The sequence below is a fragment of the Panicum virgatum genome, chromosome 6K, assembly GCF_016808335.1.
Source record: "Panicum virgatum strain AP13 chromosome 6K, P.virgatum_v5, whole genome shotgun sequence".
Classification (NCBI taxonomy): Eukaryota; Viridiplantae; Streptophyta; class Magnoliopsida; order Poales; family Poaceae; genus Panicum; species Panicum virgatum.
Window position 1 is genome coordinate 38,297,048 of NC_053141.1, and position 12,764 is coordinate 38,309,811.

Here is a 12,764-nt window from a genome sequence, read left to right on the forward strand (position 1 = left end):
ACCGGCCGGTCGGTACCGGCCGGTCGGTACCGACCCGGCGTCCGGTCGGCTGCCACATGGCGCTCTGTGATTGGCCAACAGCTGCCACGTCAGCTAGCCGTTGCAATTAGCCGTTTTTGACCGTTTGAACTCCAAAAAATTCGAAAAAAATTCCAAAATATCACAAATTTCGTCCCCAACTCATCTATAAATAGAGAGGGCTGGTTGGAGCTCATTCCACACCTCTCACTCCCCATTTCACTCACTTCCTCACCCACGCCATGTCTTCTTCGAGTTCAAGCGACGGGCTAGGCGATGCTCTCTTCGCCGCCGTTGAGGATACGATCGCCGCGCTGAAGGCGCAGATGGAAGCTTCATCCTCAAGACGGCGGGGTCCTCGTCGCTACATCCATCGTGATCGCGAAGACGCTCACACCAGGCTGCTCAACGACTACTTCACCGACAACTGTATCTATCCTCCCAACTACTTCCGGCGAAGGTACCGTATGTGTAGGAGTCTTTTCCTACGTATTACAGAAAGGTTAGGTGAATATTCTTCATATTTCACTGAAAGAGTTGATGCCACTGGACGTAGAGGTTTATCTCCTTTGCAAAAGTGTACTGCTGCCTTGCGCCTGTTAGCGTATGGCATAGCCGCAGATTCGATCGATGAGTACCTCAAGTTAGGTAAATCTACTGCTTTAGAGTGTTTAGAGAATTTCTGTGAGGGCATCATTGAGTGTTATGGGGCTGAATTCTATCGTCGGCCTACTGAGTCGGATTTTCAGCGTCTACTAGCTAAGGCAGAGGAGTGTGGGTTTCCTGGTATGTTAGGGAGCATCGATTGTATGCACTGGCAGTGGAGCAATTGTCCAGTGGGTTGGCAGGGCCAATTTACCAGGGGGACATCAAGCATCCAACCATCATCCTTGAAGCCGTAGCCTCATATGACCGTTGGATCTGGCATGCCTTTTTTGATGTTGTGGGATCCAACAACGATATCAACGTGCTAAATCAGTCCCCGTTGGGCTGAGGCTGCAGGCTGACTGATGGAGCGCTGGGGTCGAGTGGGCTGGCGAGAGCTGACGTGGCGCTGACGTGGCTGTGGCTGTGGGCTGGGGCTACAGACCCGCTGTTGGAACCAGCCTAAGGCTGAGTAGGCGGGCGAGTCGCTGAACATATCAGCAAAAAGTCTCGCTGGCGGAGAGAGAAGGTAAGAGAGAAGGATACTAAAATGCCGGCGTGAGCCAGCGCATACACCATCGCCCTTCGGGTGTGTTAGCCTTTCTTTGTTGGAGCCCTGTAAACGAGTTAGGGGATATTTCCGAGGGTGGGATCTACCTCGGGAGACTATTCGAAGGTCCAATCCCCAACAGTAGTATATTTCATTGTTATTTGATAAATAATATCCAATCATAAACTAATTAGGCTTAAAAGATTTATCTCGTGCTAATCAGTTATACTGTGTAATTAGTTATTTTTTTCAACTGCATTTAATGCTCCATGCATCAAAATTCGATGTGACGTGTACTGTAGGAAAATTTTTGGGAGGCCGGTTCATATCTATTTCCTTCATCCCAAAATAAATGCAATTCTAGGACCGAACACGCAAACCAATGCTACATATAAAATTATCAAAATATCTTGTCTTTTATGAGGAGTGAATAAGATGTTAGTTGTCTTTTGTGAGTATCTTCCGGAAATTATCTTATCTTTTGTGGTAGGTGAGTCAAAGTTCACATTTTTTGTAGGACAAAATTTAAACTCGAGAATTACATTTATTTTGGGACGGATGGAGTATGTGTAGAAAAAACTGAAAAGAGAGAAAAGAACGAGCGTCTAGCTACACGTCCACTGCGACCGGCAAAAGAGGCGCGGCCCATGCTGCTATTGGCTCCATCAGCATGCACCGTTAAATAGCAGCAGACCTGCTACCATTGCGGAGGCGTTGCCGGCGAGGAGCGGGCGAATCTATTAAATTTGCTCTTAGACTATTAACACTCGTTATATTTTAAATCTATTATCTAAAAAGAATGTTTTATTTTAGTTATCGAGATTTTATCATTTTTACTTAATTTTTCTGCAACTATTCCCCTCTGTACCAACTACCCGCCGTAGGGCCCACAAGTCAAGAGACATGGAAAGAAAGACCTTGTTTGGTGTCCAAGGAAAAACTTAGGCAGTTACAGTAGAATTTCATGATATTATATATCATTAATTTTGTTGACATAATAAGAAAAGAGAATGATATAGTTTCATAAAATGTGAGAAAAATTTCATCATTGATATTTAGTTCTCAATCTAGATAATTATATCTATAAAATTTTCACTAAAACTTGCCTTAATGAGCCAGTATCCGCTCGCTCGAACCATCATTCCGCACTCGATAGGCGCGGCTGGTCCTCTCCTCGCACCGGCACACGCTGACACGGCGCACCGTCTACGCCAACGCCGATCATGTGGTGCTACCCGGCGCTCACGTATCGCAGCCCCGTCCGCCCACGTCATGTCGTCGTCCAAATTAGAGTATATTTGGAGGGATCAAAATTGAATGCTAAACTTTAGCATCCTTCAACGCAAATATGTTTACTAAAATTTTCGTATCTTATGTAAACTTTAGTTGATCTATTAGCACTTCTATTTAAATATACTAGTATTAAAATTTAGCACTTTCATCTACTAAAATTTGGATCTAAATCGAATTCTAGACTGGCCCGCCGCCCTTTTCCATCAACCCCTAATCCTTTTGTTTCACCGGAATCCTCCCCGGGGTTCCACGCGGCGTGCATCACTCCAGCGCCGGCGGCAGGGCGAGGGGGAGAGACGATCGAGGCAGAGCCCGCTTGGGTCCTGGCCGTAGCCGCCTTTCAATCCGGCATGATCTACCCCGGGCAGAAAGATCTCCGCCGCTGCTGCTACTACTCCATGTATGTGAAATTTTTTCGAAAAACATGCGCGGAAAAACTCCTGAGGTAACCAAACACGGCCCCAGCAACGCGCTAGTGCGCCTGAGCTAGCTCGCACAGCTCCCCGTAAAGCCCACCGTCTCTGATAAATGCTGTGCAGCCGGTGATTTCTCTTATTTTATTCTCTCTCCGCCACGTCGAGTAGCTCATGGCTACAGTTGTTGGAGGCGGCCTAACAGCAACCGCGACGTGACCGACCGTGCAGTGCAGTGCGGCGGCATAGCCCTGCCGCGCACCCACCGCTGCGGCCTGCCCCTCCTCTCTCCCCAGCGCGACCGCGGCCGCACGATCGGCGGATCCAGCGATCGACGGGCGGAAGATACGGTGGGGTTCCGGCTCCGGCCCCGGCCCAGCGGCGAGCACTGGCAGGCAGGCATGGGGCACGCCGTGCTGTAGGGCTCCCCCGTGGGGCCCCCGCGCGTCACCTGTGCTCAGCAGCCGGGCCAGGCCCCTCCCCGCCGCGCCGCTGCCTGCCTGCCTGTCTCGGGTCTCGACCGAGCGGCGCGCTGCCCGGCCGCCGTCTGAACGGCCTCCGGAGCGCTTGGTGGCTCTGCGTGGCTTCAATAATTGCCGCGGCCGGCCTTGGCCGGATGGATTCGGATGTCTATTCGAATATCAGATTTTTAGTTATTTTTTTTCGATTATAGACAAATAAGATATATAATTTACTATGTAAATTCATAGTCTTGTATTTAACATTAATTTTGTAAAGATTTATAAAAACTAAATCTCAAATTTATCATATATATTCTCAAATAATAGATATAAAAATTCGAATACGGATCGGATACGGATACGAATCTTTTTTCACCTTTTTAATTGTAGGGAGCAAATAATACATAAAAAAAAATTATATAAAATTTTATTTTTATGTGTAATAATATGCTTGATAATATAAAAAAAGATTAACATAAAATTTTAAGCATATCTATTTTAAAATATCAAATTTGTTTTAAAAATTCGAATGTTTAGATCCATCCTTACGCCTTGCATTGCCCCCGGCGCGACAAGCGTGACGCCACCGCGGCGATGAAAGCTCGAGCACGAGTATGTGTACTGGTGCTGCTGCTACATGATGTATGTACGCGTACGCAGATGGTCCCTTTTCATTGGTAGCTGCTCGTACAAATACCCGTAGATTCGTACACGTACTGGTGGTAGAGTCGAGCACGCGGCAGCACTCTGCACTGGTGGTGGACTGGTTGTCGTTGTCATGACACGCCGGACCACAAGCACGCACAGCGCCTGACAGACACCAGCCGATAGGAGCAGCGGCGCACACAGCAGGCCTACGTGCTTCCCGGTCTCCTATTCGCTGCGCGTTGCTGCTGAGGCGCAACCAGTGTTTTCCTTACCGATCGGTAACCGCCGGTTACCGCCGATTTTTACAGATACCGCTACTAGGCGGCAACCCATACCGGCGGTAAATTTCGAAAAATTTCGCCCGAATTTAAAATTTTCAAAAACATTTGAAATAAAAAAGGAAAAATATGGTAAGAAAGTAGAGATGACATACATTATTCTAATATAGAACATGTTCAAATATTTGACTGTTTGGGCACTCAAAAAATAAAAAAACTTTCGGACCGGTAATCCCGAGCGGTATCCTCTAATCCCGAGCGGTATTCGGCGTTTTCCGAGCGGAAATCGGCGCGTTTGGACCGGAAACCACTGCATTGTGAGTATTTCTTGATTTTACATTGATTTTTAGATGTTTGTTGTGTAGCTATATTCAAAAACATGTGTTCATATTAGCTATATGGATCCATTTGTTCATGGTAGTTGGATGTTAATTTGTTCATTTTAGCTATATGTATATATGTGTGTTCATATTTCAAATATGTACATATATTTTCATTTGTTCATTTGGACCGGAAACCACTACTATGTATTATATATATTGACGATGATGGTTTGTGAGGACTATGATTGTGATGATTTGCATGGACTATTGTTGTGATGATCTATATGGACTCTGGATGTGAATTTCTATTTTTATGGATATGAACTTCTATTCTATGTATGTGTAAATGTTATATAATTGTTTGATATATACCATCAGTAATGATATTTACAAAATTACAGTGAAATGCTGCCAAAATTTTTAATTTTCCAAAGTCATACGGTGTTTACCGGTTAAAAACGACGGTTACCGGTCGGTAAACATCGATTACCGGTCGGTAAACAACGGTTACCGGTTTTTTGAATTTGAATTGTCATTTCGAGCGGTTTCTAGCGGTTTTCGGCGATTTACCGCCGGTTTATCGATACCGCTAGTTGGCGAAAATCGCTTTACCGTCGGTAAGGTGAACCCTGGGCGCAACACATTAAAAGCTCGTGGACACCACCACTACCGGCTGAACATTACTGCTGAGGGGGAGCAGTAGCACGAGTCGCCGGCTAGCAGACGCATCCATAATCCTTGCTCTGGCCTGTTTGCTTCGTGCCCTGCCAGGCAACACGGTCACCAGGCATGCATCGCAGCCCCAGGCGACCGAAATCGGACGCCTGGGAGCGCTGCCTGCGCCAGGCGTGTTTCCCAGCGTGGAAAGCAAACAGGCCTGAGGGCATGAATAATAACCCAGCCGGCTTGCTGGCTGCATGCGCCAGCGCCTGCGCCCGCAGCAGGCGGCTGGGTCTGTTCCGGCCCACGAGCAGAGGTGAAACTGTCCACTTGAGAGCATGTTCAATAAGGCTGACCTCAACAGTCCCCCCCCCACCCGTCGCCCCGTCGCCCCCCCCCCCCACGTGGCCCAGCATCGATGCGGCCGCGTCCGCCGCCCCCGCCCACGTGGCCCAGCCACGTCTGCCTCCGCCACACGCCACAGGGGGCTGCTGAGGTCAGCCTAATTACGCCGGCTTGCCAGCTGGGACGCGAGGCCAAGCGCCCGCTCCGCGCCTGCTACAGGCTGCAAGCCGGCGGGTATGCTGGTGTTGGCCCACAAGCAGAGAATAAAGCTTTCCTTTCAGACGGCGGTTTGTGAAACACCTGTTTTTTTTTTCTCTCCTCTCTTCTCTCTTCCATGTAGAATTGAGTTTATTTATAGTCTACTATAATACACTTGCTCTGAGCCGGCGGATAGGAGAACATCCATTTTTCTTTTCTCTCATCTCCTCTATTTTTCCACTTAGAATTCAACTAATTTATAGCCTCTATAATATAATACTTGCTCTGACCGCCCCTGTCATCTGTCATGTCGACTGCCGCAGCTTCAACGCGGGTCCCACCCTCAAGCCTCACCCTCGGGAGTCGGGAGTCCTCATGCAGTCGCCCCTTGCGTGGCACTCTACCGTGGGGCCGTCCTGCTCGCCGGCGCTGACTCATGGCCTCCCTAAGGCTTTCTCCAACCATTCCCCCATCCAACTCCCCCCAAACATACTATTTACTACCTCCCTCCAAAAGATTCCTCCCCCTATAATTCCTTCTCTCCAACCATTCCCCCATATCTATTCCCTTTATGTATATCACTCATTAACTAATTATTTATTTAACGTTTTTGAATTTTAAAAAAATCATACAGTATTTGTATTGTCATAATACACATTATCATCGTGTTACGGGGCTCAAACGGGATTAATATCGCGAAGAAACGGTGTGATTAGAGATATAAGGGAAGTTTCAACTCCCCCCATATGTGGGGGAGAGTTTCATCTCTCCCACTACGCAGGGGGCGTTTTAGGGGAGCTGTTGGAGCGCTGCTCCCCCAAAGGCCCCCCTACGTAGGGTGGGGGGAGCTGTCCGTTGGAGCTCTCGCCTAACGTTCCACACTGATGGGTGCATTGGGATATATGCCAACCCTGACAGCTTCAGGTACTATTTGGTTATAAATAAGGTTTTGTTTAGTTCCTTTCAAAATTCCAAAATTTTACAAGATTTTCTGTCACATCGAATTTTTCAATACATACATGAAGTATTAAATGTAGCTAAATAAAATAACTAATTACACAATTTATCCATAATAGAACAATAATTACCAAATACAAACGAAAGTGCTACAGAGTTTTACATCCAAAAGTTTTTGGGTCTAAACAAGGCCTAAATCACTTATTTATAAGACACGTAATTTAAAATCAGTGACTTATAAATCAGAAATATTTGATTGTTAAGTGACTTAAAAGATGTGGGCCCCACATAAAAAAGGAGAACTTATAAGTTTTAAGTTGGGATGCAGGCAGGATGGATTCGGATGTTTATTCGAATGTCAGATTTTTTGCTATTTTTCTTCGATTATGGACAAATAAGATATATAATTTACTATGTAAATTTATAGCCTTATATTTAACATTGATCTTGTAAAGATTCATAAAAACTAAACCTCAAATTTATCATATATATTCTCAAATAATAGATATAAAAATTCGAATACGGATCGGATACGGATTCGAATCTTTTTTCACCTTTTTAATTGTAGGGAGCAAATAATACATAAAAAATCTATACAAAATTTTATTCTTATGTGTAATAATATGCTTGATAATATAAAAAAAGATTATCATAAAATTTTAAGCATATCTATTTTAAAATATCAAATTTATTCTAAGAATTCGGATGTCTAGATCCATCCTTAGATGCAGCTGGTTAAAACTTATAAGTTGAGGTGACTTATAAATTAGGATTGTTTGGCAAATTAAATTACTTTTTTCATTTTTTAGTTTATAAGTAGGTGATTTATTTGGAACCAAATAAAACCTCATTTATTTGTACTGTATAGGATTTTTTTCCACATGTATTCACTTTATTATGGCTACTGTAGCTCTGTCAGTTGTGTCACCAACGGCCCTCTCGGCTCCCGCGCTTCATCTCTAACGCAAGATCAAGAAGCGCCGGCGATGAACGTGGCTAGCAACATACAGCAGGCCGTCATCGACATGTGCGATATGAAGACGCTCAGCATCGTCTTCGCAGCCATGTCCTGCATGTGTACCACTGAATGTCAATCATCTGATGGCATATAGCCAAAGCTAACACATGTATTAATTAGCATATGTGGCTGCAACTGCTCTGGGAGCTCTTGCAACATCTCAAGTGAATTACTTTATGGTACGTATAGAGGTTCAAATCAATTGATACATCTGAACTTCAAGTTCTGATAGACAATTGATCAGCAGAAGCCCAACGCATATTGCTACATGCAACTCTTGGTGACATGATTCTAAATAATGTTCTACTGTTTAATTATCTTTCTATTCAGGTTAAATAACTGAAATGCTAAGATGTTATGCCTTGTGTTACACAAATAAGGCTGTCTGAGAATAACCAGATCAAGGAACAGTACGCTGATAGAATTTGTTCTCTGCTTATTATATCCATTTCATGATGCACACAATCAGGGTGTCAGGTAGTGTGTCGTATCTGCTTACCTAGAACCATCTTGCACTCTGACTGTACAAGTACCGATAAGCTTCTTTCAAAAAAAAATGGAGAGGCACATCTAGATTATGTATTCATCATTTGTTGCAGTTTAAATACCAATCCCTCTAGCCCAAACCGGTTAACTACTAGAGCAAGAGTTCTTTTTCCTTCTGTAAATTAATATGTTCACATCATAATTCAAGCTGTTCCTGGCAACCATGTTGTCAACTACATATGTGCTTCATTGTAATATAAACAATCAGTCCCGTTGCATTGTCCCAATCCAACAAAAAGACAACGGCGACCTCAGAGAGGATTACCATTCCCCAATCCAAACGAAAGACCTGCCTAGGTCAGGAAGAGCATGTCATATTTGCAGTTACATGATAGGAAGATAATATTGGGGGTTCAATACAGTTCATGCTCTCTAGAGACAACCAATACGAGCAATTCAGTAATGACATGGAAAACTAAAATAAGTGTCCGTCAAATTCTAAAGTTACTGTACTGGATACAAGGGGAAAATAAATCCCTGGTGTCCAACTCAAAGATGGTGCGGCAATGCCGCGCCCTTGGATTTCTAGTATGATAGAAAGCAATCCGGCCTGCACCGCTTACATATTTGCTCTAGTTTCATATTTTTCTGAGAGGGGATGAATATACCACGATTTTTAATGGAATTAATTATAGAGAATTAGGAAAAATCACTCGCTCCTGAAAATATAGTTGCAGGGGCTGGTGACATTGCACTGGCCCCACCAAATACATTTCAAAGGCCGGGTAACAATAACATTTGTTCCTACGAATACATGTCCAGGGACGATGATATACTTGTAGTTTAAATTGGAATTACCTTCATTTAGAACACAAAAATTTATCTAAATAAAAGAAAATAATAAATCAACTTAAATATTACTAAAACTCGTACAAGACAACTTTTATGTTGGATATTACATATAAAACATATATTTGGGATATATGAGAAAAATATGTAGTCCTTTCAAAAAATAATCATAATTGTTTTCCTTGGCCAAACCGAATTCCAGGAATGGTCCATAGCTCGAGCCACCATTGGAAATGCTTGTACTAGAGGTGTCTATATTTTGGACCGCCACTAAAAATTATGGTGATTTGAAGGGCAGTTTGCCCCATCACCCGTCACTTGAAAGTAATTTCCACGTACGGATTTAGTGCTACAGTTCCTATCATCAATACTGGGTGCAGGTGAACTTCTCGTCTGCCCCTAAAAAAAGAGAGCGCTCCTAAAAACTATTTCTGAAGTAGTGAAAAGGAGTTGAATTTGTTACTTCAATTGACTTGTCAATTTCACAAGATGCTGTCCTTTTTTCTTCATGGTACATTGTCCCCTCCTTTGCTGAACAAATAAAATATGAACTCAATAGAGATATCGACATTCAAATTGATACTGGACGTTGAATGCAGGTATCTCACTCATTTGAGCATTCTGAATTATGCCATGTGTGTTGCGAAGTAAATACTTTGAGCAACGCACGCTCCATAGTCCATACTGGCCACGCACGCTCCGGTTAGGCCCTGTTTAGTTCCCTTCAAAATTCCAAAACTTTACAAGATTCCCCATCACATCGAATGTTTCAACGCATGCATGAAGTATTAAATGTAGCTAAATAAAATAACTAATTACACAGTTAGATTGTAATTTGCGAGACGAATCTTTTGAGCCTAGTTAACCCATGACGGGACAACAATTATCAAATACAAACGAAAGTGCTACAGTGTTTTACACCCAAATCTAGTTGAGATGGCGAGGGCATCGTTTCCATTGTAAGCTGAAATGTGAAAACCGTACCGAGATCTATGACAGAACCATCAAATATCAATAGCCATGCACAGACGGCTCGGTACCCAATAATATATTCATACGGATACGCCATGTACAAATGCAAATACGAGTGACATAAAGCTGACCCACCCCATATGTGTCCAAATCTCGAGGTCATGTACCAACGAACAGGATAAGCCCCTCTAGTATGTACTGGTATATAGAATCTTGATTCAGTTCAATGCACGTATCCAGAAACGGATTTCTACGGCAAATCTACTGCTGTTTGACAATGACATGAGTGCCACCTCTTCCGATCGCTCTACGCTGGACGGTGGACGCTCCCGTTGCTCGACAGGTAGCGCATCCAATATCCATCTCCCGTTCGCCGGCAATCCTTGTCAGTCCGACGACTGTCACGCCGCTGCCGTTTTCTGGCCGCCGCTGATCAGCCGGAGGATGCGTATCGGCGGCCAATGTTCCTCTTTTAAGGGTGCGACGCACACCACACTCACACCATATATACATACATGCCCAAGAGAAGAGATTCACCGTGCGTGTACATAAGCAAGAGAAGGAAGAGAATGCCGTCCTCATAGTGCAGGAATCACTTTTTTTTTGAGAAACAGGAAACACTATATATTGAACACATTCGCGTGTGTATCCATAGCAATTTAGAATAAATAAATCAGAAAATAAAAGTAGAGAATTTTTAGTCACCTGAAAATCGGCATTTCCCTTTGAATACAACTCGATCGGGAATGTGAGGAATGTGAGTACTCTATCCTGCCTGTGATGAGTGAATTGCCAATCGTGCGGTGTGATCGTGCGCTTGATCTTTGAATTGCAGGTACACGGGCGTCGAGTGTTGACGGGGAGCTGCCGTGGAGGTGCTATGGCCGATGGACCGTGCGGTGAACGGCGGTGAAGGGCAGCCGGGACCGGAGCTCGGACCGGGCGGCAGCTGTGGCGTCCACTTCTGGATCAAGGGCGCAAGCGGCGACGGAAGGTGGGTTTCTTGGTTTGCGCCACAAAACCAAGGAGGCGGACGGCGGTTGAAGACGCCAAGTCGAGGCACGGGCGTCGGTCTCGGGACCGACGGAGGCGACGGGCGTCGACGGCGTCTAGGGCCTCGCCGCGGGCGAGGAGGTGACGGGCGTCGGGCGGCGTCTAGGGCCGTCAGAAGGCCGAGGCGGGAACGGCGTCTAGGGCCACGGCGTGGAGGCGAGAATCTTTCCGCGCGTGAGGTTTTGGCGGTTTTCTCAAAACCGGCCACCTACCCGGGATTCGCGGACCCTCCAAAACTGCGGATCTGATCTTCATCAAGATGGCGGCATCGCGGAGAAGACTTCGTTTCGAAGAAAGAACCTCGGCCGTCGGATGAGATCGTGTACAGGGGGTACTGCAGGCCAACCAGTCTGACCAGTCCCTGGCACCGGTCTGACCGGTCTAACCAACCGGTCTGACCGGTCCCGCGAGTATAAATACCCCTTCACTTGTGTTAGATTAATTGTGGCTTTTGTAATCAGTTTTGTGAACTCTTCTGTTCTCCAGGCCGCCACCCCTGTGTCTCCCTCCCTCTGTTCTTCTCTTTAGAGTAGAATTAGTCCATGGATTTCTGAGAGTTTGTATTGGATTTGATTGGGAAAGGAGGCCCCATCCTCCTTGTGCCCTCTGGGCTTTTGAATCGATCCAATCTCGTCGTTTTTATGCCCGTTTGTGAAGGATTTTGGTTTCGTTTTTGGTGCACACGATTGCGACGGTTCCATGAGCTCTTTGTAGTGGTTCCTCTGCTTCTAGCCTCGTGCCAAACCTTCTGGAATCGCTAGCTCTTCAGAATTGGAGTTTTTGAGTTTTTGAGAAAACCCCAATCCTTCTTGATCTCCCCTCGAATTCTCAAGTTTTGTTGATCTTTAGAACGAGGTCTCTTAGGGATATGTTCACGGGATAGGGGCGAAGCTATCCCCCAAGTTTCATCGATTTTTGTGGTCGTTTGGTTGAGATTCATAGTTTGAATCCAAGTTTTCGGGGGTTTTCTGGGTGCCACCGGTCAGACCGGTAGGCAAGACCGGTCAGACCGGTCTGCTAGTTTTTGAACAGCCGCGACCGGTCAGACCGGTCCAGTGCACCGGTCAGACCGGTCCTGGCAGATCAGTTATGCGGTTTCTCTCGATTCGCTTCCGATTTGCTTCGTGGTTTCGCTCGCACGTTCGAGGATTTTTGTGTTAGTTTAGCTTTTCAATAGCTACTCCAAACTTTGGTCAGAACGTTTGAGGGCTTGGGTGATTTTGGGACATAGGCCGACGATTCGAAGTTTGAAGAAATTTTGATCGGCTCCCATTCACCCCCCTCTGGTCGTCGGCTTCGGTCCCTCAGAATGGGCGCCTCAAAACTAGTAGAAGTGGTTCTCCAAATTCCCACTCCGATTAAGCCGTTTCCGAAACGAATCAGGGCAGTCCCAACCCAGACTCTAACATGGAGTCTAAGCCTCCTATTTATTGTGTTTTGCTGATGTGACAGTATATTTATGGAAGAGAGAGGGAGAGAAATCAAGACTCCAAGTCTTATTTAGACTCTAAGTCTTCACGCAAATAAAAAATGAATGTGAGAGAAACAAGTGGGCCATATAAATTAAAGTAACACATTTTGCATTGGGAAGTATAGT